Genomic DNA, 25,479 nt, shown 5'->3' with positions numbered 1-25,479 from the left:
GATTGGGTAGAGTGGGTTGAATTGAGTGGGGTGCACAGGAGTGGGTGGAGTGGATGGGGGATTGGATTGGAGAGGAGGGATTGAAATGGGGTGAAGTGAATTAGATTGGGGTGGATTTGAGTGGAGTTGATTAGATTCGTTTGGGGTGGATTGTGTTGGGGTGTGGTGGATTGGATTAGCGTAGGGTGGCTTGGAGTGGGGTGATGTACAGTGGGGTGAATTACAGTGGAGTGAAAGGGTGAATTGGAGTGGGGTGGATTGAGTGGGGTGGATTGGATGGGAGTAGGGTGGATTGGATTGGAGTGGGGTGGTTTGGATTGGAGTGCGGTGGGGCGGGGTGGAGAGGATTGGATTGGAGTGGGCTGGATTGGATTGGAATGAGGTGGGCTGGATGGATTGGATTGAGTACAGTGGACTGAACTGGAGTAGGGTGAATTGGAGTGGCATGGAGTAGTGTGGATTGGATTGGAGTAGACTGGATTGCAGTGAGATGGGGTGTATTGGAGGGAAGTTGAATGGATTGAGTGGGGTGTATTGGATTGGGGTGGGGTGTATTGGATTGAGATTGATAGGAATAGGGTGGGATGAACTGGATTGGGGTGGGATGGATTGGATTGTGGTGGATTGGGTTGGGTTGCGGTAGATTGGAGTGGGGTAGATTGGATTTGGCTGGATTGGGCTGGATTGGATTGGTTTGAACTGGAGTGGGGTACATTAGATTGGGGTGAGGTGGATTGGATGGGGTGAGATGAGGTGAGGTGGATTGGATTGGAGTGCATGCATTGTTTTGGATTGGAGTGGGGCAGATTGGAGTTGTGCATATTGTTTTGGGTTGGAGTGGGGCAGATTGTTTTACATTGGAGTGGGGCAGATTGGAACAGTTCAGAAGGTTTTGGAGTGTGGTGGATTGGATTGGAGGTATGGTAGGGTGGATTGGGGAGGGAATGGGTGGGTTGGATTGGATTGGGATGAGGTGGATTGGACTGGAGTGATATAGAATGGATTGGGCTGCATTGGGGTGTATTGGATTGGTGTGGGGTGGGTGTATTAGATTGACATGGGTGGATTGTGATGATTGCAGTGGGGTGAATTGAGATGGAGTGGGTTGGGGTGGATTGGAGTGGGTGGACTGGGTGGGCTGGATTGGATTGGAGTGGGGTGGATTAGATTGGTTTGGGGTGGATTGGATTAGAGTAGGGTGGCTTGGAGGTATGTAAAATAGACTGAGGTGAATTAGAGTGAAGTGGGAGTCGATTGGAGTGGGGCAAATTGAATTGGCATAGGGTGGATTGGACTGGAGTGTGGTGGATTGGATTAGAGTGGGGTGGATTGGATTGGATTGGAGCGGGTGGATTGAAGCGTGATGGGCTGGATGGATTGAACTGAGTGGGGTGGACTGAACTGGAGTGGGTGGATTGGACTGGGGTAGAGTGAGGTGGATTGGCCGACTGAAGTGGAGTTGGTTGGATTGGAGTGGGTGGGGTGGACTAGATCGGGTGGTTTAGATTGGAGTGGGGTGGATTGGATTAGTGTGGGGTGGATTTGATTGGAGTGGAGTGGGGTGGACTGAAGTGGGTGGGACTGGAATGGGATGGAATAGAGTGAGGTGGAATGGAGTTGGGTGGAATGGAGTGGAGTGGAATGGAGTCAGGTTTATTGGAGTGGGATGAATTGGATTGGGGTGTGGTGGGGTGGGTGGCTTGGATTGAGGTAGATTGAATTTGGCTGTATTGGGGTAGATTGGATTTGAATGGGGTGGATTGGATTGGGGTGAGGTGGATTGGATTGGAGTGAGGTGGATTGGAATTGAGTGGAGTGGAGTGGGGTGGATTGGAATGGAGTGGAGCGAATTGTTTTGTATTGGAGTGGGGCAGATTGTTTTGGATTGGAGTGAGGAAGATTGGAGTGGAATGAACTGGAGTGGTGCCGATTGTTTTGGATTGGAGTGGGGCACATTGCAGTGGGGCAGACTGCTTTGGATTGGAGAGGGATGGATTGGAGTGTGGCAGACTGGAGTGGGGCAGATTGGAGCGGGGCAGATTGTTTTGGATTGGAGCGGGGCAGATTGTTTTGGATTGGAGTGGGGCATATTGTTTTAGATTGGAGTGGGGCATATTGTTTTAGATTGGAGTGGGGTAGATTGTTTTGGATTGAGTGGGGCAGGTTGTTTGGAGTGGAGTGGGGCAGATTGTTTTGGATTGGAGTGGGGCAGATTGTTTTGGATTGCAATAGGACAGACTGTTTTGGATTGGAGTGGGGCAGCTTGAAGTGGGGCAGATTGTTATGCATTAGAGTTAGGCAGTTTGTTTTGGATTGGAGTGGGGCAGATTGTTTTGGATTTGAATGGGGCAGATTGCTTTGGAGTGGGGCAGATTGTTTTGGATTGGAATGAGGCGAATTGGAGTGAGCTAGACTGGAGTGGGACAGATATGGGTGGGTTGGGAGGATTAGAGTGTGGTGGATTGGGGTGAGTGGTTTGGATTGGAGTGTGGTGGATTGGATTTGTCTGGGATGGATTGGATTGAGTGTGGTGGATTGAGCTTTACTGCACACTTATGTGCTAATGCATCATTTCAGAAATTACTCATAAAAAAGAAACAATGTCTCTTTGCAATATAATAACCGTCATCTTTTGAGATCAGTGCCCAGGAGCAAAAACAAAAGAAAGCATGCGTGCAAAGTGAGAAAAGAAGATTTAGCAAAATAAAAAAAAATTAACTATAGAAAATAAATATTTGCAATTTTGATTGCCCTGCTGGGTAATTTTTTGCCAGTCATAAGCCATCTGTTTGCAGGGCACTAAAAGTGAAACAGAACAAAATAGTACTTCCATCACGTCTGGACCAGTGGATGGCACTGATTAAGTTGAATCAATCAGTGCATGGTGCCTGCTCCACAAAGAGGAACGAGAATTACGTGAGGCCCGCCATTAACGAATTTCGACTCTGAAAGTAGAGTGCCATGCAAGCCAACAAATGGTGAACAATGGGCGGACTCCAAGCCATTTTTGTTAACAACAGTATCTAGCAAGTGATATACATGTGCTAGCACGTGCTCTCACAGGCTCGACCCTAAAAAGAAAAGCAAAACTTAATTAAAAAAAAAAGAAAGACCATGAGGGCGGTGTGGGCACAAAGGTATGATGAAGAGGAGGAAACATATAAGGTGGTTGTTGGGAGACTAGTTTAACTTGTCATGAATGACAATGCATTGAAAGCAACTTCTTGGCCATCTAGGAATGGTAAAGAGATTGACAAAGAATGGCAAATAAAATATCCAAAGATGCCACCTGTGCATGCACACACATGGCACATCATCTTTAAATGTCTTTTGCATATGTATCATTTGTGTACGTACCAAGAAGGCTGACTTTCTTAAAAGCGTCAACCATGTTAAAAACTTAGCAGCAATAAACTAACTAAAGTTATTTCTGACAATGAGCTGAACTTTATTTCATATGACAGCCAGATCCAGATCTGCAGTGGCAATCAAAAGCTAAAGCGCCCTCCTCTCTAAAATCACATCTCCCAGCCATTGCTTTCTGGCTGTATAGCTAATCATCTTATCAATAGATCTGTGCATAGTCAAGGATGCCAATTTGATTATCTGGAACTCTATTTCAATGACTCAGGCAGTAGGCTGAAGTGTTATATCTGGTTCTTGGGGCCATACCTAGAGAAATTTATCCAGTTCTGGAGTCTGGATTAAGTTCATTTTGGGGTCCTATTCTGAAGGCCAAATCTATAGTGTTGTCTCTCTTTTTGCAATTTAGATTTCCGGAAGACTAATGACAGACTGGAGACCGTCCAGGTTATGGTCAGTCAAAAGGGCCTATCATTTAAACAACAGTAAGGAAATGTATTTGTGGGTATTCACATTCTTAAAAGCAATGTACATGATGCAAGAAGCTGAATCCTTCAGCATAAGGATATTCCTGAAGCAGAGGTCATGATGCAAGACTAGCGGTGAATGCACAAGCAGTTCGGGCCATGCAGAATTCTTAATCTTCAAACATACAGAAGATCCTTGATCCTTCACAGACATAGCTTCAGAGTGTACGTGAAGGGAAGGGGGTTTGGTCAATTTAAAAAGGTGTTCCCCATGATTTCACTAGTGCGACAGTCACTTCTTTTCACAAGCTACTACTTAGAAAAACAACGAAATAAATATTTATAAGTACATGACATGTAGTGCTGATAAAGCATACATCATGTTCAATTCCAGACATCTCCTATATCCATGAAAACCATGAAATAGGTGGAGGGCCTGATGATCCAGTATAAGAACATTAGAATGCTGAGCACTCCATGGCAGACAATAGAGTGCTCTGGGCTTCTACGGGCCGATAGAAGCCAGCAGAGCAACATTCTAATGTTGTTTTTCATTCACAGTTGCTGCTGTGAAAAAGGCCTCTCGGGGCCTAAGGGGATTTAAATCCCCTTGGGCTTCGCAAAGCCTTTGTTTTTACTAATTAGAACATTTTGCCCTCTGGGGCGGTATGTTATAGTAGCTTTAGAGCCCTCCTAGCGGGCTCTACCGGCCCTTAAAGACCCGCTCTCTTGTTGAAAGGCCCTTGTCTTAGGCTCAGGCCTTCAACGCTGGAGCGGCCCTTTAATGGCCTGTAGAGACCACTAGGTCGGGCTCTAAAGCTATATTAGAACATTGGAATGTTGAGAGCTCAATTTAAGACAATGGAATGGCTCCGGGTTTCTAATGGCCGGTAGAAGCCCAAAGCTCCAACATTCCAATGTTTTCCTTCACTGCTGTTTCTGTGAACAAAGGCCTCACAGAGCCCGAGGGAATTTCAATGCCTTCGGGCTTCCTGCTTGACATCCAAGACAACCCCACATCCGTTAAACATGTCTGATCTTCCTAAGCATGCATGGGAGAAGATTACAGTTGATTTCTTTGTACCCCTTGACAATGGACATCATCTACAAGTAATTGTTGAGGAAAATTCCAGTTTTTCCCTTGTGTAAGATCTGTCATCAACTACTCATGAAAGAGTCATCGAGAGATTGGAAAGTATCTTTGCAACATGGGGTGTTACTGTAATCTTAAACTGATAATGGGCTGCCTTTCAATAGTCGAGAATTTAAAGATTTTCTGACTCATCTAAATGTTAGGCATCAGAAAAGCACACCTCTCTGGCCACGGGCGAATGGTGTGGTTGAGAGATTTATGAGCACCCTCAAGAAGACCGCTCAGTGTGCTCTACTGGAAAAGCTTGAACTCAAATCAGTTCTTCTATGTATGCTTCGTGTATACAGGTCAACTACGCATTCTATCACTAATGAAAGCCCTGGTACCTGAATGTTTGGGAGAGCCATAGGAACCAAATTGCCTCAATGAACCAATGAGAGATCGATTGACATTGATGTAATTTGCACTACTGACTCGTCTCACTAATGTCAAATGAAGACCTATGTGGATAGTCGCCCCTGTGCTCAGAGCACTGTATTCAATAGAGGAGGCCAACTTATCATATGGCAGAAAGGGAAATGCAAATCTGATACTCCTTTTGATACTGACATGCTTAAGGTTGTGACTAGTAAAGGACACATGATGACAGCTCATTGTCCTAGAAAGTCTATTACGTGAGATTCTTTGAATTTCAAGGACTTGCTTGACCTTCGGCAATCCCAGAGGTCAGGAGTGAGCATTGTCCACTTGAGAATCCAGAGAGCTCACTGACTGTACCAATGTCTCTGTCACTAATACCAGTCATCGACCCTCTCCAGTATCTCCGCAGCCTCACCTGACCAGATCTAGGCAACTGATCTGAGCACCAAAATGTTGAAGAGTTGTAATGTATATATGCATTATTGGTACTGTAGTGTTTTGTGAGTTAGAGATGATGGTACCCATTTGGTATCTGACGGACTCCGTAGAATAGGAACATAACTGCATGCATGTGGATGATAGAATTCATGATGTAGAATGTTCAGTTAAGAGTTACATGCTGAGGAATAAAGACATTCAATACCAAAGCCAGTGTGTGGAGTGATCATTTGCATGCACCCAGGCTGGGGAGGACGCTACAACATGCTCCAAAAATAAAAGATGAAAAGAAAGGCAGAGAGGACAAAAAGGTGTAAAGTAAAGACGGAAAGGGGGAGATGGAAAAAAATGGGAAGGTAATGATAATAACGAGCAGCGAAACTCATTCAAAATAAACATAAGATGCAGGGGAAAGGGGGGGGGTGAAGGTGAAAGAGAAATGTGGCAGCTGAAGAGTTATGTAACGTTTGGGCCTGGTAGCGGTGATACCAGGAGATGGGAACTGTGTAGCAGTAACTTAAAGTGACTGTAGTTAAGGTAATGGGCTTATATCCATTTCTAATGGGCAATTTGCACATTACGGCCACAAATATATGTACATGTCAAAAGTAAAACCTAAGGGCATGTGCACAAAAGCATTTTTGCAGTCAGTAAAGGCCTGATGCACAGAATCATGCCGTTTCAGACTGCAAACATGCTTTTTGATATGTACAAAACACAAATTGCAAGTCAGTAACAAGTTACTGAATTACAATTTGTGTTTAGGAATTCGATATTTGGAAGGGGCGTGTATCAGGGCGTCCCTTCCACATACTGAATCACACTTATATGAATGTTTTTCAACCGAATTCCGGTTGAAAAAAATACATTTTTTGCTAACTCCTCAAGGGTGATGGTAATCATTTGCAAATGGATAGAGTTCCCTTTGGGATACCTTCATCTTTGTGAATGTTGAAACAATTACTTCTGAAAAATGAGGGCCTTATTTACAAGAAATGACGCATCGAAGCAGTAACGCATCAATGCATCAAAATTACTCTCGCCTGTGGAAAATATCCTTACGACACCATGAATGCGCCATATTAACAATACTGGTCTCCCTGGCTCAAGGACCCACAGATGTCAGAAATACTGACGCATATGTGGGAAGGATGCCGCAAAACATGAGGTCCAAAAGTGGTGCCTTGCGGTAGTTTGCCATAAGTCTGACGCAACTACAGCAATGCGTCAAAAAACAGAGGCGCGGTGCCAGTATTGATTGACGCAAGTAGCCTACTGGATGGGGGCCAATGTAATAGAGTGTGAAATGGTGAAAAACTCACCCTGGACTCTATTACATTAGTCCTGTATGTCTTGCATACAAGTGGGCAAAGTGCACTTCTGTGTACCAATATACCTACGTATGTGTGACATATTGTGTGAGACTACTATGTGCGTGGATGTATGTCCTTAATGTTGTGTAATGTGGCATTTACTGTGTTATCTACCTTATGTGTGTAAGTACCTGTTGATGGGACATGATGTCCTTGCAGTTTACATTGTTGGAAGTGACTTCAGCTGGTCAGATTCCGATGCCACAACCTATGTGTCATTCCCACACCTGAGTTTTAGAGGCATAGGAATTTTGATGCAGTGCAAGCATAGAGGCCCGCTTCCTAACGATGCGTCACTTTTCCAATAAGTCAGAAATATCCCTGCTGCAGTTTTATGGGGGATTTTACACGGGAACGCCTACCTTGTATATATTGATTCTAATGCGACACAGCCAATTCCGACTTAGGTAAGAACTGACGCAGGCTGATGAAAAGTGACACATCTGCCTAGATGCAACACCTTGTATACATGGAGCAAAGAAAGCAATGCTGGTGTGTCAAAACAATTATTCAATGGTGGCACAAGCTCCTTGTAAATAAGCCCCTGAAACTTTAAGGAAAAAGGGCTGCATTAAAAAAACCCAAAAAGATTGCTTTATTAAGAAGCAGTCACAGACAAGGTGGTCTGCTTACCTCAGCAGGCCACCATTCCTGTGATGGCAGGGATTCCTAATGGGTCGCAAAATGTGACCCACCTAATTAATATGCGTGAGATAGATCAAATGCGACCTAATTAGGAATCTCTAAATGAAACCCAATGGGTTTCAAAGTTTGAAAATTGCGATTCGCAAAGAATCGCAATTAAGAAATCACAATCCCTAAAATGCATACATATGGTTCCTAGTTCAATGACGGAAATAGGGTGATAGCTGGCGATATGGTGGTATATATTAGTTGGAACCTGTAGATATTGCTGATGATTTTACAAAGTTTTGTTGTTTGTACATTTTGCATACATCTATTGAGCCTATAATAGTCCCTACCCTACAGTTCATTTCACCCGAGGTTAATGGGTTGTACACTGAAATATTAACTTTTGAACACGACATGATGCAGCACTTAAGGCGCGCTTGGTGCCAGGTACAGTGGGAATGTAATCTGAGTTGGCGCATACTGTGTGCTAAACAAATGTTGGCGGTGTATTTACATCACCCTTGATACTTTCAACTCAGCAGACCTTTCAGGGATTTATTTAATGTTTCACTTAGCAGCCTCTGGCACTCTAATAGGATTTAATTATTACGAAAAAGGAATCCAACTTGGTTTAGAGTCATGTTTAGAAAGGTTTAATGATTAATTAATCAGCATTTGTCTTGTGACTGCAGAACACTGCTTTCTACTTCTGGATACCTGTCTAAACTTTCATCTATACTGTCACTGTTAAATTTTCTGTAAATTAAAATTCCATAATAGGTGACAGATTTTCCCATGACTTCAATATGTGTAAATGTGCAACTTTGCCTTGCCACCCCAATTAAGGCTTAAGAAAAAACCATATGTAGCCTTAATTAATTAATCTCTCTCTCTCTCTCTATATATATATATATATATATAGAGCCCGCCCTGCAGGGTCATAGCCCCCAGTAAAATGGAACTGTTTGGCGCTATCTAATGAAGGGGGATGTCCCGCTCTCCGCAATTCCAGCAAATCTTGGATTTCCGTTGCCACTTGGAACTGTGGGGGAGAAAGGGAGAGGAGGAATTCTTTCCTCTTGCAACTCCGTGGTATCAGCTCAGAAAATATTTAAAACGCTGCAGCATTTGTAGGCATTTGCAGAAGGAATTTGTAGTTTGCACTAATTGGGAACCTAACAATATTGTGGCACTGTGGACATAACGCTTTTCAGCAGATGTAAATTAATCATCAGTGCACACGAAAGGATACCCAGCGGATGCATTCTGGGGCCTGGAGTCTTGAACACGGACTACAGGCACGTGACCACATGGATTTTATAAACGCACTCACCTGTGATCAAGGCAGAGACAGGCTGAAACGCGTAAGGACCTGAGTGCGATGTATGCTGCAGCGCAGACGACGAATTAAAGTCAGCTTGTTCCATTAATCGGAGTTGGGCTCTTTTCTGTTTGGTGGTGATGTTTCACATTGACAGGATTTCCATTCCTGTTTTCAAGAGCCCGCCCTGCAGGGTCATAGCCCCCAGCAAAATGGAACTGTTTGGCGCTATCTAATGAAGGGGGATGTCCCGCTCTCCGCAATTCCAGCAAATCTTGGATTTCCGTTGCCATTTGGAACTGTGGGGGAGAAAGGGAGAGGAGGAATTCTTTCCTCTTGCAACTCCGTGGTATCAGCTCAGAAAATATTTAAAACGCTGCAGCATTTGTAGGCATTTGCAGAAGGAATTTGTAGTTTGCACTAATTGGGAACCTAACAATATTGTGGCACTGTGGACATAACGCTATTCAGCAGATGTAAATTAATCATCAGTGCACACGAAAGGATACCCAGCGGATGCATTCTGGGGCCTGGAGTCTTGAACACGGACTACAGGCACGTGACCACATGGATTTTATAAACGGACTCACCTGTGATCAAGGCAGAGACATGCTGAAACGCGTAAGGACCTGAGTGCGATGTATGCTGCAGCGCAGACGACGAATTAAAGTCAGCTTGTTCCATTAATCGGAGTTGGGCTCTTTTCTGTTTGGTGGTGATGTTTCACATTGACAGGATTTCCATTCCTGTTTTCAAGAGCCCGCCCTGCAGGGTCATAGCCCCCAGCAAAATGGAACTGTTTGGCGCTATCTAATGAAGGGGGATGTCCCGCTCTCCGCAATTCCAGCAAATCTTGGATTTCCGTTGCCATTTGGAACTGTGGGGGAGAAAGGGAGAGGAGGAATTCTTTCCTCTTGCAACTCCGTGGTATCAGCTCAGAAAATATTTAAAACGCTGCAGCATTTGTAGGCATTTGCAGAAGGAATTTGTAGTTTGCACTAATTGGGAACCTAACAATATTGTGGCACTGTGGACATAACGCTATTCAGCAGATGTAAATTAATCATCAGTGCACACGAAAGGATACCCAGCGGATGCATTCTGGGGCCTGGAGTCTTGAACACGGACTACAGGCACGTGACCACATGGATTTTATAAACGCACTCACCTGTGATCAAGGCAGAGACATGCTGAAACGCGTAAGGACCTGAGTGCGATGTATGCTGCAGCGCAGACGACGAATTAAAGTCAGCTTGTTCCATTAATCGGAGTTGGGCTCTTTTCTGTTTGGTGGTGATGTTTCACATTGACAGGATTTCCATTCCTGTTTTCAAGAGCCCGCCCTGCAGGGTCATAGCCCCCAGCAAAATGGAACTGTTTGGCGATATTACCTACTGGCGGTCGCCAGTAGGTAGTTATAGTTAGGACCACGTTTCCATAGGAAATCCGCAACATTCTATTTTGAATAACTTTGGCGCCGGTCGACGAATCCTCGCGAATTTTTCAAAATAGGTGGGGCGCTACGCTCCGCTCCTACCCTGAAAGTCTCGGGGGGATTCGTCAAGCGGGGGCTGAGATAAAAGGGGGGTCCCAAAACGCGTTTTTCCCATGCATTTTTCCATAGGACCTTTAGACAGGGCTACAGCCCGAACGGCTGAACAGAATTACTAGAAATTTGGCAGAGAGGTAGTCCTCAGGTCAAGGAAGTGCCTTTTGTAGGTTTGGTGTAAATCTGTTCAGTAGATTCTGAGAAAATAGCCTTTAAATCAATATATATATCTGAGCCAGCTTACGGTGCGCTTACGGTACGCTTACCGTACGCGTACGGTGGCGTGCGCGAGCGCGATTCTGATTGGCTCTTAGATCTTAGTAAACATTCGAATCGGCCGAAACCAGGAAGCGGCGGCCGCCATTTTCTCTCTCGCACTGAGAGTGATTTCTAAAATATAAAGCCCAAAAACATGTAAAGGGGCTGTTTAGACAGCTCCCACACACATAGCCATGTTGAGGGAGTCCCCAAAGATCCCCCAAGGCCAAAAACTGAATTTTTATTTTTTCGGTAATTTCGCCGATTACGCTTACCGTACGCGTACGGTAAAATTAAAAAAAAAAAAAAAAATTATCCACACTCTCTCCACCCCGTGTGCAATTGGTGCCCGCAGGGCACCAATCGTGCATGGCTTATTAGAGATGAGATAAACTAAAATATTTAAAAAAAAAATAATAAAAAAAAAAATTATCCACACTCTCTCCACCCGGTGTGCAAATGGTGCCCGAAGGGCACCATTTGTGCATGGCTTATAAAATATACGAAAAATTAAAATATTACCTTTCAAAACAAAGTGCATCATATGTCCTCCATGTGCGCACGGTGCGCGAAGCGCATCGTGCGTACATGGCCCATCTAGCGTAACGTGGGCACGCGGTGCGCGTAGCGCACCGCGTGCCCACCGTGCGTGCACGGCACTAACTGCGTAAAGTGGGCGCGCGGTGCGCGAAGCGCACCGCGTGCTCACTGTGCGCGCACGGTGTGCGAAGCGCACCGTGCGCGCACGGAACGAACTGCGTTAAGTGGGTGCGCACGCCACGAATGGCGTAAAGTAACTTAGCATTTAAAAAAACGTACAAATTCACTGAAAAAACCATAGGTTTCACACACGTTATAGTTAGGAATTAGCATTTAAAAAACCTTGCAAATTCACTGAAAAAACCATAGGTTTCACACATATTATAGTTAGCGGAAATTTTACTGATAAAAAACCAATGAAATTCCCCCGTTATAGTTAGTGCAGGCAACTATAACTCACGCGACCGCAATCTTCTGCTGATGACATATGTGTCTTTATGAAAAAAAAATATTTGTAATATATGTATAGCTAAAAATGTATGGAAGAAGACATGGGCAAATAAGTGTCTAAATACAGTACTAGCATCAGCAGAGGATTGCGGTCGCGTGAGTTATAGTTGCCTGCACTAACTATAACGGGGGAATTTCATTGGTTTTTTATCAGTAAAATTTCCGCTAACTATAACATGTGTGAAACCTATGGTTTTTTCAGTGAATATATATATATATATATTTGTGTGTGTGTGTGTGTGTGTGTGAGTATATACATATATATATATATGCACACACACATATAAACATGTTTATGGTACCATATATAGAGTGGTCATAACAGAATGACTTGTCACATGGACATGAAAACAGACATTACCATGCTCATTCCAGTGGTACTCATTTTAATGGCCTCTGAAGGACGGAAAGCTGTGCCGGTTGTTCTAGGATTTAAACTTGCAACATAGAGCTCTACAGCAGGTACCCAACCCACATGCTACCTCCTGTCCTTTTTGCTGCACTATACATCATATTACACACTGTTTCATGTTCCTACTCAAAGTGTAGAGTGAAACCAGTGGAAAATGTACTGGGAAGATATAAGATACAATACTACTGAGGCTATGTTTTTTGTAATTGCAAATTTGACTTTTGTATACAGTGGTGTATGAAATTGCAAATGGTTATTTTTTAACCTTCCCAAAACTACATGGAAAACTTTGCAACTTTGCGTTGTGTGGTCAGTTTTTCGCTTCACAACAATTGTGACTTGAAAACATTTTATTTTCCTGGCTTCGTAGCTAAAAATATGGGTGTACAAAGGAAACAATTTGTGTTCTCCCCTGTAATGTCGATTACGCATAAAAAAGTACATCAATATGAAACCTGCAGAGAGAAAAATACCCAAAATATTTTCAAGCATGGTATTGTGATAAACAAATATACAAAACGCATAAATCGCACACTCAACATGTAATGCGATTCTATTAGAGTAAACATGATCCTACTATGCTGAGACAAAATTGCACATACGAAAGCAAAGGAAAACTAAGACCTTGGCACTATCACCGTCATCCCGCCACAGCAGTCCCAGGTACTCCGTCGAGCTGACAGGGGTCCGCCAGCCGTATTTAGATGTTGCGGCTATAGACAGTAGACGGTGGCAGTCTTCTGTGCTGGCTAGCAGTACTCCGCCACCTTTAGTCTGGCTAAATTGCACTGAGCTGATTTAGATGTTCCTGTTGTGCTGGCGGTGTCCTGGAGGCGGAGTCCTGACACAGTGAAGTTCAAGGGGGCGTGGAAACTGGTAAGTAGAACCTAATCATACATCAATACACGTGTCATGTTTGCAAGAAGTACATATGTAGGCAATGTGTTATGTCCCTTTATGTTACGTCTTGCATGCCACTAACACAACATACACACACTATTGTATGCACACCCACAGGCACCAGTAGCACAACACCCCCTAGCACCACCACAACAAATATATATATTTTTTTTAATACCAGCTTCGTATTTATTGAAAGGTGAGGTTAGTCACAATACACAGCTATGTGCCTACAACCATCGTGGCCGGCAGCGAAGAGAGTCCAATTTCATCAAGTAACAGCAACAGAACAGAGCATGTCTCAAATACCTCCCCTCATAGTCTCAGCAGTATATTCTATGCCCAGTGCTTTTCCCTCTCCTTCTGAACCCTACGCCTCTCCGTCACCCTAGTATTCACTCTCATTGAAAAATCCGTAGCTTTATCCCGGCCAGCGTACTCCGGCCCAGTGCATCCCACCCAGCATGCCCGTCACCGCAATACTCTCCCACAGCCGTGGTCCACCGGCCGGCGGAGCAGACAGAGCAAGTGCAGCTGGTGGTGTAGTCTAGTCTCTAGCATGGACCCATCGAGCGGAGGCCAGCAGGGCTCAGTCCCAAGTCCAGTGTCTATCATTATCCTGCCCAGGACAAGTATTTGTTGCTCTCTAAGCCAAGCCTATAGTAGTTTCATGTGCCCCAGACAACTCATAAATGCATTACAATAGTCCCAGCCTAACTCGCATTCCTCAGGAGAACCGGACTGACTGGTATAGCGTACTGTGGCCCCGAGGCACTATCACAACACTTAACCTCTATAAGTCCTAAATAAAGGACGAACCAAACAAACGAGGGAGGGGAAAGAGGCGGGGAGGAGAAGCGGGGCGCCAAAGGCCAGAGGAGGGAATCCGGCGGGTTCAACTGGTCTCGCTGGATCTGGGCTGGCTGTCCCCTGGGGCCTCCTAGCACTCTTGAGGTGATGTGTGCCCATGTAGGCAAGACCCTGGCGCGTTCGCCTGGCGTTAGGGGCCCTCCGACGAAAAGGGCATCAGCTCCACTGACCGCGCGAGTATCCCCGGGTTCGTCGGGCTAATCTCATCATCGAACAGCTTGAGGGCCCGCAGTCTCGGTGGTTGCAACCGTGCATGCTCTATCCTACCCAAATGTTTTACCAAGGGACTCCAGAGGGTCCTGAACCTAGTTTCCCTAAACTGAAGGCGGGCCGTGAGCAGCTCCATCGCCAAGACCTGCCAGAGGCGGGTAAACCACACGTTAATGGAAGGCATCTCCGCCTTCTTCCAGTATACCGCCACTGTTTGTTTTGCTGCACCCAACATGTGGAGGCTCAAATGCCAATCGCGACCCGTCATAGCCCGCCTTGACGTTGGCCGGAGGCCCACAATGATCGTGAGCGGGTCCTCCGGCAGGGGATAGCCCAGTACTCGTTTGATGTGGCTGAGGACTTCCTTCCAATACGTAGTCAAACGCGGGCACGTCCACCAAACATGGATAAAGTCTCCCAACGCCTGCGTGCAGCGCCAGCATAGCGGGGACGCCTTAGGGAACATCTTCTGGAGTCGGACAGGGGTGTAGTACCACTGGGTCATCACCTTGTAGGCCGATTCCTGTTGGGGGATGCTACGGAAGGCTTGGGGGATATCGCTCCAAAGCCTTGCCCACTGCGCAAATGTAATCCCTGAGCCGGAGAGGGTCTGCCATCGTACCTGGTATGGGTGCGGACCCGTGTGCTGGGTATGCTGAAGCACCTTATAGACGCGGGAAATGAGGCCCCTATATGTACCAAACGTGCGCGCTAAGTGCTCGAACGGGGTAAAAGGCCGCGTGGCCGCCTGCGCCAGCGAGGAGCCCTGTACCCAGTGCCGAAGCTGTGTGTATTGGAATTTGTCCTTGTCCGTCAGTCCAAATTCCCGTTGGCATTGCGGGAAGGATTTGAATTCCCCCCCCCCCCACAAAGAGATCTCGGATCGTCCTACAGCCGCTTTCCGTCGAGTTCTCAAAGTAGGGCGGGCGGCAGGCCGGAGGGAACTGCGGATTGCGAGCTATGGGGGTGTGTGGTGAGGGGAAGGTGGTGAGGCCCCTGCGGACCGCCACCCTGTCCCAGATCTCCAAGACCGTCTTAGTGGGGACCGCCGGTGTAGCAAAGCGTGATCCCATATCGGGCGACAGGAGACTGCCCTGTCCATGTGGAACCAGATTTTTTCACTTTCCCACGCCCCCATTCCAAACTAAAGCGGAGGTGCGACGCCCAGTAGTAGTCCAGCAGATTGGGACAGGCAAGACCCCCCCTGTCACGAGGGAGCTTTAGGATTTTGTTAGAGAATCGCGGTTTCTTACCTCCCCAAATGAAGGAGACCAGGTCCCGTTGTAGCCCTTGGATATTGTGTTCCGGTATGGGAGTCGGCAGGGTCTGGAACAGATAGAGAATCTTTGGCAAGACGGACATCTTAATTGCGTTGAGGCGACCAAGCCAGGAGAGCGTCAGGGCCTTCCAGGTGCGCAAGTCATCCAGAACCGAGCGCTTGCACTCCTGCCAATTGGCCTGCATCCAGGTAGCTAGGTCCGGCGTCAGGTTAAGGCCAAGGTATCTCACTGAGCTGCTCGCCCATTGATATGGGGCGCAAGTCTGTAGCGCTGCAACCTCCGCCTCCGTGATCGTGAGATTGAGCACCCAGGACTTTGTGTGATTAATTTTCAGCCCAGAGGCACGCTCGTAGGCTTGAAGCAGCGAATGCGCTGCCGGGAGCGAGATGGAGGGAGCAGACAGTGTGAGAAGAAGATCGTCGGTGAAGAGCGCAATCTTGTGGTCTCGGCCCCGAAGGGAAATGTCCGTGACGTCCGGAGACTAGCGAAGGAGAATAGCGAGTGGCTCCACTACTAAGGCAAAAAGCAGGGGCGACAGGGGGCAACCCTGCCGAGTACCCCTACAGATGGGGAAGGGCTGTGTAAGCTGGCCATTCACTCGCACTCGAGCCGCAGGGGAGACGTAGGGAGCCATAATGCGCGCCTCCATTTTAGGCCCAAGGCCTATTTTCCGTAAGACTGCTCGGAGGAACGCCCAGTCCACCCGGTCGAACGCCTTTTCAGCGTCTAGTGACAACAGGCAAGCCGGGATTCCCCAATGCCTGGCCTTACCCACAATGTGGGCTATGCGGCGTACATTGTCCGCGCCCTGGCGTTGGTGTATGAACCCCACCTGGTCCGGGTCGACCAGGCGAGGGAGGTGGGCACCGAGGCGTTTGGCGAGGATTTTGGTATACAGTTTAAGATCTGTATTCAGTAGGGCTATGGGCCGGTAGGAGGAACAGAGGGTGGGGTCCTTCCCTGGCTTCGGTATGAGGGCGATCTCAGCCATCGCCATGTCTGGAGATGGCCCACCCGATTCCGCGAATGAGTTAAATAGCTGTAGGAGGTACGGTTGTAGCTGCGGCAGGAAGGCACAGAAGAACGCCACCGGAAGCCCATCTGGCCCAGGTGTCTTGCCTAATGGGAGGTCCCTCAGGGCGCCCGCTATTTCTTCCAGCGTGATAGGCTCCTCTAAGAGCTCGGAACAGTGTTTACTCAATGGCTCCCACTCACACCCCCCCAGGGTCTCCAAGATCAATGCGGGGTCCGGCGGGTCACTCGCGTACAGTGAGGAGTAGTAGTCATGGAACGCCTGGAGCTTCTCAGCTTCAGTGGTCACCCAGGTACCCCCCGCCCCCTGTAGCTTCACGATGTGAGCCTTGGCCGCCCTCGTACGTAATCGCCGCGCAAGAACTGTGCCCACCTTATCCCCTCCAACGTAGAAGCGCTGTCGGAGCATGAGTAGCGCCCGTTCCGCCTTGTTCGTTCTATGCGCCCGTAGCTGCCCCCGAAGAACCGCCAGACGCCGCTTATGGGCCGTCAATGGGCGGGCCTGGTCCATTTTTTCCAGCGTCTTAATTTCGCAAGCAAGTCTGGCTTCGTACAGTTGAGCCTCCCGGGTCCGAGCAACAGCTATAGCCGTGAGGGTGCCCCGTATCGTGGCCTTGAATACATCCCATACGAGGGGAAGAGGGGTCTCTGGCAAAGCATTGTTCTCGAAATATTCCAGTATGGCCGTCTGTATTTCCTCCCTGTCAACCGGGTCCCGCAGGACGTGATCTGGGAACCGCCAGCGGCGCGGGCCGAATGTGCGAGTAAGACGCTCATGGAGCAACACCTCCACATGGGCATGATCGGAGATGGAGATACTCGAGTGTGATGCCGATATAGTGTCTTTAAGCAAGAAGTGGGAAACAAAGAGCATATCTATGCGGGAGTAAGTTCGGTGCGCTTGTGAGTAATAGGTGTAATCTTGCAGCCCCGGAGAGTGGTAACGCCAAACATCTACCAAATTCAGAGCAGTAAGGGATTTTTTCACTGTGGCCGACAGGGCCCCCACCCCATGAAAGCCTCCCCCACAACGATCCAGCCCCGCATCCCACACCAAGTTAAAGTCACCCCCCACTATAAGGTCCGAGCTCACCGGCTCGAGGTACTCCCGGATGACCCTGCGCAGAAAGGCGTCCTGACCCTGATTGGGGGCGTAGAGGTTGCAGAGTGTAAACCTACGGCGTCCCCTCGTTAGCTCAACCCTCAGGACCCGGCCCTCAGTGTCCCTACGAACCTGCACGTCCCCATGTAAGAATCCCGCCCGACAGAAGATCGCGACTCCTGGTGTCTTAGTGGCTGCAGATGACCAAAACCAATGGGGAAAGCGCGGGTGCGCCATCCGAACCACATCAGCTTTGAGGAGGTGCGTCTCCTGTAGGAATACTATGTCAGCGTTCTGTTGTAGCAGGTATCTCCACATCTGGTGCCGCTTGCTAGGTGAGTTGAGCCCCTTCACGTTCAGAGAGACAACCTTCCAGGAGGGTACTGTAGTCATAGACACTGGTCAACTGGTGCAATTGTCCCCACCGTAGTCCCCAGCCCACCCACGGAGACCCCCCGCCAGAGGGTTAGGAAGTAGAGAGGGAGAATAGGGAGAGGGTATGTTCGAAAAGAAGAACTGAAACCACAAAACTGCCAACATGGCCAGCAAGACCTATTCCAGTCAAGGGAGTGGCCAGGCACAGTGGCACTGGCGATCCCGGAGATGTCACTCTCCCAAGAATAGGAGTGGGGGTCCGTTGGCACTTCCGCCAGTCACCAAGCACACCAGGGGGAGCCCCGGGCCGCCGCCCCACATTTGGAGCCGCAGTGGCGACCGTGAAGAGCAGGCATCCTTCCCAGTCCATGTGAAGCGGCCGTGACTCTGAAGAGAGGCCACCTCGCGCTTCCGACGAGACAGCCAGTAGGCCCCCCCCTCCCGGGAGGCCTGTATCAAGAACTGTGGTGCAGACAGGGAGGCTCACTGGGGGGCGGGCTCCTGCGACCCCACTGGCGATGAGCCCGCTTCCAAGGACCGGATGTGGCGTATAATGTCCTGTTTGTCCCTTGATGTTCGGCTAGCAGCAGGAGAGGGAGATCGCCCCGCACGGCGCACCCTGGACCAGCTAGGCTTGAGCGGGGCACGCGGCCCCGTGGCACTGTGCATCGGGCTGGCTGGCGGGGAGTCCGGGATCTGAAGCAGCTGCGCTGCCTCTCTGTAGGAACGCAGCACCCGACGTCTGGATTCCCAGTGGAAGATGAGGGCGAAGGGATGACCCCATTGGTAACGAATGGTTAGGTCTCGCAGCTTGTCTGTGATCGGCCGGAAGGCCCTCCGGCGCCGAAGGGTCGTGGGGGCCAGGTCCTGGAACAGTTGGATCGTGGCGCCCTTGTACTTGATATCAGTCTTGTCCCGGGTCGCCTTGATAATGGCCTCCTTTTCGACAAAGAAGTGGACCCGCGTCAGGATGTCGGGGACTAGACCAGGTCTCCCAGGCGGTCCAGGGACTCTGTGGGCCCGATCTAAGGCCGGCGGGGAGGCATCGTCATCCCCCCGGATTTCATGAAGGAGATCCGCAACGAAGGTCATAATGTCCGCCCCCTCCGCTCCAATCGGGACGCCTCGAATGCGGATGTTGTTACGGCGCCCCCTATTTTCCAAATCCTCCTGCCGGATCTGTAGTTCGACATTCTGCTCCTCCAGGGTCGCCATCCGCTGCCAAAGGCGTTCCTGGTCCTCTGTGCGGGCATCCAAGGTCCTCTCCTTGTCGTCCACTCTGTCCCCGAGTTCCCCCACGTCCCTCCGAAGCTCCTTGACGCAGGCCTGGACCTCCGTGCGCAGCGAACCTATTTCAGACTTGAGGTCCTGCATGAAGAGCGCCATAAAGGACTGTGTCACTGGCTCCGCCAATGTCCCGGCCCCCAACGCCTGTGAGCCCACCGGCGCCACTCCAGGCTTATTCCAAAGGTCCTTCACCGTGGTGTCTTTAGTGGTCACCGGCAGTTCCTTCCCCGGCTTAGTGCGCGTCATTGTGCGGTCCCGCGTCGCCCCCACAGGAGGACCCCGGCCACAGATCGACCAGTCTACTCAGGGCCCCCACCGCAGCGTCCGACTTGATGCTGCCCCCCACTCCGGGCCACGCGCCCTGGCCGCAGCGCTGTAGGGCAAGGACTCCGGGTGTAGCAGTGGGACAAGGCACCGGGGCCCGCCCAAATACAGACCGCCCTCAGAGCAAGGGCGCCGCTGGTCGCCAAGCCCACAAAGCTCCGACCCTTGGCCTCCCCCGCTCACTCAGGCAGCAGACGTCGCAGAGTCACCGGGACAGGGGGTGCGTCGCCCCCTCAACAGCCCCTGCACAGCGCCCCCAGAGGATTCCAGTATACCCCCACGGTAATCCAACACAGTCTGTGCGACATTCAGGGGCAAGCGCGTCGTTGTCCATGCAGGGGGATCCCAACGGCAGGCAAGTCCCACGGCCCAAGGCCCCACCGGCATTGCCCAGCTCAGCCCCACTCCTCACCAGCGTCCAGCAGAGGAAGCAATCCAGCGGCCGGGGACTCTACCACTCCAAGAGCGGCGCGCCCGATGTAATCCCCGGGTCGCCCCCAGCCCAGGGCGAAGATGCACCCCACCAGACAGGCCCGGAGTGTATTCAGGAGACAGTCGCCGACCCAGCGTTCGGGCGCACGTCCGCCACCCGGGGCTGCAGCACCACTTCAAGCTACCAAGTCACTCCCGATCCGGGACTCCAGTCTCACTCTCCAAGGCAAGCCCGTGCACAGGTGTTCCGGGCGTCACCTCCGTGCCATCATCCCCAGCGCGGGTAGCACTCCCAAGGGCCCTCTCGAGGCAGGGCCCACCTCAGCCAAGGCGTCCCCCGCCACCGCAATCGGTCCTCCCCCGCAGCAACTCAAGTGGGCAGGAGCTCGGGCCGGTACCGCCCGCCGACCTCCTCACCTCAGTTTTGGCCGCTCAAGCTGTGTCGTTGATGTCGCCAGCTCCCGGTTGCAGAGGCCGTCCCCTCCTCCGCTCCGCGGCGCCAGGGGCATAAAATGCCGGGTGCGCCCTCACACTCCGGAGCAGCCCCTCTAATGTCTCCACCTCCAGCCAGCTCCGGGGACTCTCAATCACTGCTCCCAGGAGTCTCCAGTCCCGCCCAGGACAGCGAGGCAGCTCCGCCGGCGGGCCCGGGCACCCAGTCTGCCTGTGGAAGCCCTCCGCAGCGCACCGAGGAAGGACGTTTAAAATGGCGGTCGCCTCCGCCTCGTCCGGGGCCTCTCCACGATCCGGTCTCCGGCGCTGCCAGCTGCACTCTCCGGGCTCTCCAAAGCATCCGGAAGCAGCCCGCTCCCCATCTCCGGCTTCTCGCCCCCAAGGGAGACGTTTCACCAGCCTCCAAGTCGCTGTCGGATGCTCGTTTCCTCGACGGCAGCCCGGAGCTCCGACAACCCGCGTCTCACTCCATGAACGGCTTGGCCACGCCCCCAACAAATATTTTTTTAAGTGTCAATATAGGTGTGTTCAATTTACCTTGATTAGTAGGAAAATGAACACTACTGCATTACACATAAGAAAAGTATTGCATGTAAGAGAAATGCAGTAATAAACAAGACTACAGCAAATGTCAGCACACGATACATAGGACAATAATACAAGTACCTTACCTTTGATCTCATTGGCAACGGAGTTGTTTTGCGTCTTGGTGATGTCGGAGTAGCAAAGAAGGGACCTGGGCGAAAGGGTAGAAGACAGAAATGGAAGACTAAAACAGAAAAAAGGTATGTTTTTATCTAATTTCCTTCGATTCCACTGACTTGAAGTTGAAGGGTTTCCTGCCACAGTTGCCTCGACAGAAAGGCACTTCATAATCTGGATCGCGGGAATCTTGGCGTGGCTCCCTCCGACAGCAGCTTCTACCTCTGACGAAATTGAATTGGTGGAAAGAATCTGGTGGAGGCGGCAGTACTGCGGCAGTCTTCCCTCCAGTGACCAGCCAACATCAAAATTGAGCGGCCGGAACGCCGTGTTGGCGGACAGGAACAGCAAACCCACTCCCACAAAGATCTAAATCAGGTCCTAAGTTTAAAAGTTTACATTTTGCAAAAAGTTTGCGAGCGCAACAAATGTTTTACAGGCTTTCAGATAACTATACTTACTCTTCTTCTTATTTGTATGCTGTTCCATAATAACTGCATTACAACAATACAACACAGACCAATGTCTATTTTGGGTACCACCTGTATTTGGGTGCTGACATGATATGCCAGGGGAAAGTTGTATTACATGAATAACGATGGGGCATATTTACAAGCCCCTAACGCTACTGGAGCATCACTTTTTCTGGCGCTCTGTGGCTTTGCTCCATAAGCCATATTTACAAGGTGGCATTAAGCCACTTAACGTGGCTTAGCGCCACCTTGTTAATATGCCCCTTTCTGCAGCAGTCTGCTGAAGCAAAGGGGTGGGCAATGGGTGTTGCAGTGGGCATTCTACCGCAATACCCATTACTTTTTTACGCTGCCCCATATCTACAAGGATGGAGCAGCGCCAAAAATTAAGACCAGATGAAACCTGGTCTTAGGATGGTGATGCGAGGAGAAATTATTAATTTCCCCTTGTCTTTTGCTCTTTCTATGTGCTCTGCAGCACACATAGAAACAGCAAACCGCCTTTAAAGATTGTTTATGTGCAGGAAGGTGTCCCTTACTACACATAAACAATCACTCCTGCAGCGCAGGCACCCTTGCAACATGGCGCAAGGGTGCCAGAGCTGGCGCTGGACAGCTTTCTTAGTGCCAGGCCTACGGGAAAGGCAGGGATGCACCGTATTTTAGTCGATCTAATGAATTGCGATGTAAAGGCATCTCGTTCTAACAACGCAGTCGTTGTAACAACCGCGTTGTAAAGGAACGCGATGTCATGATAGCATTGTAAACGCTAACATGTTTCCGAGCAAGTATTTATTTCAGTTACTCATATGGTGCAGCCTCACTCGTTTCAGAGTCTCTAAGAGCTGATTTACCTTCATAAGTAAATGAAAGAATTAGTTTGGGACATTTTTGGAGCTGTCGAATAACACGATCATTGAACACAGACTCAAACATTGGAAAGAGCTATGTCTAATTTCAGAAGAAGAGCACTGCTCTATATATATGTGTGTGTGTGTGTGTGTGTGTGTGTGTGCGTGTGCGTGTGTGTGTGTGTGGGTTTGTGTGTGTGTGTGTGTGTGTGCACTGCTGATGACGTCACATATTACATCACTCATGACATGGTCAGTGACATCACTCATGACATCACTGATGACATCTCAAATGACATCACTGATGACATCATCCAGTGAATGTTTGTTTTTCTGAAAATTAAATATGTTTTATATATGTATATCTCAAGGTCGATGGAAGAATAAATGGGTATATAAGTGTCTAAATGGATGATTTGTTTTTGAAAAATTGATTGTGTAACTGACTGATTAAGTGTATCATAGTGAATACATGGCTTAGTGAGTAATGTTTAAATGTGTAAATATCTGTATCAGTCTCTCACTTTGTGTATAAGTGGCTGCATGGGTTGGTGAGTAGCTACATGGGTGTCTATCTAGGTTATTAGTTGTTTTTTTGAGTATCAGTCTGAGTGTCTGCATGGTTCTGTGGGGGGTATTACGTAGTGCATAGGTGCATGAATGAGTGACTCACTGTTTGTATGTGTTGAAGACAGCATGTGTGCAGGACTGTATGGGTGGATGAGTGTGTGTATGGGTGTGTTAGTGAGTGAATGACTGTCTCAATAGTGTCTTTATGAGTAACTACATATGTTTTAAACTAGTATATGTGACTATTGGTGTATATAAGTGAGTATATGTGAGAGTGAGAGATTGAAAGAGTTCCTGTATGAATAAGTATGTGTTTCTATAAGTGATTGTTTAAAAGACTAAGTATGTGTAAGTTTCTGTAGAAGTAAGTGTGGTGGTGTGTGTATAACTGTATATGCAAGTAAATGTTTGTTTGATTCTTTATTAGCATGAGTGACTATGTGTGTGAGTAACTCTATGGATGAGTGGCATTGAATAACAGGATGTATAGGTGTATGAGTACATATGATGAGTGAGTACATGTATGAGTGACTGTATAGGACTGTTGGTGAATGAGTGGATGTGTATGTGGATCTTAGAATTACTGAAGAGGTTGTTGTAACTGGTATTGGTATGTCCATTGTTTTGAAAATTTGAGTCTCTATTTTTGAATGTGTGTATCAAAGGTTATATTAGGGTGAGAGGAGGTCTGCCACTCTATCACAAGGATGATGTCATCAGTGATGTCATCAGTGATGTCATTTGAGATGTCATCAGTGATGTCATGAGTGATGTCACTGACCATGTCATGAGTGATGTAATATGTGACGTCATCAGCAGTGCATTGCGGGCGCGCGAGTTATAGTTAGCTGAACTTACTATAACGGGGGAATTTCAATGGTTTTGTACAAGTGAAAAGTCCAGCTACCTATAACGTGCCTGAAACCTATGTTTTTTTCAGTGAATTTCTGAGGTTTTTTAAATGCTAATTCCTAACTATAACGTGCCTGAAACCTATGTTTTTTTCTGTGAATTTCAAAGGTTTTTTAAATGCTAATTCCTAACTATAACGTGCCTGAAACCTATGGTTTTTTCTGTGAATTTCAAAGGTTTTTTAAATGCTAATTTCTAACTATGCCTACAGAGATAGGACATGTGAAGAAAGAAGAAAAAATGCACAGAAAGAAAAAAAAGAAGTGCAGAAAGAAGCAACAGAAGTCCTCAAAGACGAAGAAAAGTGCAGGAAGAAGGATAACGTGCAGAAAGAACAAAAAGAAGAGCAGAAAGAAGCCTTGTTGCAAAATCATCCTGTACCCTCAACTTTTTCAGACGGATACTGGTGGTAACTGAGTCTGACTAACCAGTCCTAGAGCCAGTTCTATGTTAAAAGACACTTAGAATACAGTGAAAACACCTACATACACTAGGGAACATTATGCGTTGGGGTCCCCCTGTGATTAGCATGACCTCCTCTGTAAGCCCCTAGTATATAATAGGGCAGGGGGATTAAAACTACCTCTTAAAACAGGCCACAGGGCATTTTTGCACATGTTAACTCAGGCCCCGTCCCCTCCCTTCACCACTGTGTAAACACGCCCTGTGTCCGTTTTTAGTTGGGAGATTAAGTTCATTTGAATCCTGAGGGTCCCTAGGGTCCAACTAGCCCACTAGGTACCTCCAGTAAGTGCCACAGAGCTGCGTTGCAGAGAGGTGTAAAACGTGGCACGGCCTGGACCACCTCTCTGCAATGCAGCTCAGTGGCGCTTACTGGAAGCACTTGGTGGGCTAGTTAGCCCCCAGGGGCCCTCAGTATTGAAGGGAAATTATATCCCCAATTTAAAACGTGCCATAGTGCGTGTTTGCACACGTCACCTCAGGCCCCGTCCCCTCCCTTCACCACTGTGTAAACGCGCCCTGTGGCTGTTCTAAGTTGAGAGATTAAGTCCCCTTGAATCCTAAGGGTCCCTAGGGTCAAACTAGACCACTAGGTACCTCCAGTAAGCGCCACAGAGCTGCGTTGCAGAGAGGTGTAAAAAGGGGCTTGGCCTCAGAACACCTGTCTGCAGCGCAGCTCCCTGACGCATACTGGAGATGCCTGTTGGGCTAGTTGGCCCTCAGGGACCCTCAGTATTGAAGAGGAATTAATTCCCCAACTTACAATTTGCCAGGGGGCGCGTTTGCAGAGTGCTGCAAGGAGGGGGCGTGGCCTCCGGCACGATGCAAGTCTTTTATTTATTTTAATTTTTTAAGAAGGGGGGCTGT

This window comes from Triturus cristatus, chromosome 3_1 (genome assembly GCF_964204655.1).
Source record: "Triturus cristatus chromosome 3_1, aTriCri1.1, whole genome shotgun sequence".
NCBI lineage: Eukaryota > Metazoa > Chordata > Amphibia > Caudata > Salamandridae > Triturus > Triturus cristatus.
The sequence above is the reverse complement of the archived record's forward strand: the minus strand, read 5'-3'. Positions refer to the sequence as shown.